We start from the raw sequence: 1,652 nt of genomic DNA, 5'->3' as shown, positions 1-1,652 counted from the left end.
TCATCAAAAATATCTTTATGCCTATTGTGTATGGGAAATCCAAATTTAGCACAGCTATTGATCTGCTGGGAAAGATTGGTAGTTATATGGTAGTAGAAGATTTAAAAACTATTATTAAAGAATGTTACAATTTCTGGGAATCTGAATATAAAGATATGAGGAACCTCATGCATTTGGTTGCAAGTATTAGCTGGGTTAGTGGTTTTATCAATAAACCAGTTATATATTCCACAGAATACTGGATTACAGTCCAAGATTATATAATCATGGAACCTGTCAAAATAACTGTTAAATACCAAACCCATGGCATGGTTCTAATCCTAAAATGAAAAAATCAGTCGTAACGCTACGAATACCCACGAACAAAAAGAATACTCGGAAGAACACTAGTTCCACTTTTGCTAACTTCATCCATCAGAAGGATGCCTTAACTGTAATTCATTTTATTGATATTCTAATGGATGAATATGAATCTGGTAATAATACAGTACCTGTATACACAGTTCATGATAATTTCATCACAACACCATTGTATGGCGCAGCATTCCCAAGCCTATATAGGAAAGCAATGACTCGATTCGATTGGGACACCCCATATTTATAATTAATAAATTCATGTATGACAATATTATATATCGAGCTAAGCAGCTAAGATATGATCTCCTATCTCCTACTACACAAGGATTTATTGAGCAAATAGGCAAAGTCTACGACTCCCATAATGAATTGTATAACACAGAACATACTATATATGAATATGAAAGAGAACTTTATTACTTTCCTCAAGATATTATAGTTGACTGCTTAAGCGTTTTAGTCCCCCAAAAGACTAAGAGAATAAATGATTATAAGAATAATATAAAATAAATATTACGTCACTACTATACTATGATTTCATAAATCACCATGCCAATAGTATAGTATGGATGGACACAATAGTATGATGTATGAACTGAAGCGATTGCACAGTAACTACGATTACTGTATTCATTGTTAAAAAACAAAGTTATAACACGTGTAGGATAACTATCTTTATCAAATATATAAGAATAAGTTATTCCGAGGCCCCTCCTTCACTTCCCCCTAGTTGTTGGGGGTGATGGAGGGTGAAAGAAGAGTGGGTCGGCGGGCTTCTTTCCCTGAATGTACTGAAGAATTAGAACACTTAAACCATTATTCCTGTTTTTTTTTCTGAAATAAAGCTTGATTAATGTCATATTTCTGCACAGACGTTGGTTTGGCCAATAAATACATATTCCCTACGGGCAGGATATCAATCTAGATTGGAAACCTATTCGTAAACCGTTCGAGCCAGGGATTGGCCCCATCTCTCACTGATCTGGATGAACAGTAGCTTTTGACCTTCAATCAATAGTTCGATTTATTATTAAACTATCAGTTGCTATATTGCTTTCCGGTAATGTACATCCGGAGATAAGGGTTTTTTTGGATAAGCTCGAGGGACAATGTGTGTCGAGGATGAGTGATAACTTGAGCCATGGAGCAGTTCCCTGCGCTGCTCGAAGCTTAGGGGTTGCGCGTAGGCTTCCCCCACAGTATATAGATCGGTTCTTCAGTGTGGTCACAACCTAGTTGTAGTCGTCGTCGAGGCCTGCCAGGATGTAGGAGACAAGGTCTTCATCGTCGATCGG

General features: G+C 36.8%; 1 non-coding gene across 1 annotated transcript; it reads right to left on the bottom strand.

Annotated features, from left to right (window-relative positions):
• Positions 1–1,518: 1,518 nt before the first annotated feature.
• Positions 1,519–1,652, bottom strand: LOC118475678 (small nucleolar RNA Z247). Its single transcript, XR_004855057.1, has one exon. It is a non-coding gene; the product is annotated as a small nucleolar RNA Z247 (small nucleolar RNA).

Source organism: Zea mays, unplaced genomic scaffold, assembly GCF_902167145.1.
Source record: "Zea mays cultivar B73 unplaced genomic scaffold, Zm-B73-REFERENCE-NAM-5.0 scaffold_553, whole genome shotgun sequence".
Taxonomy (NCBI): domain Eukaryota; kingdom Viridiplantae; phylum Streptophyta; class Magnoliopsida; order Poales; family Poaceae; genus Zea; species Zea mays.
This window is presented reverse-complemented; position numbering and strand designations above follow the sequence as displayed.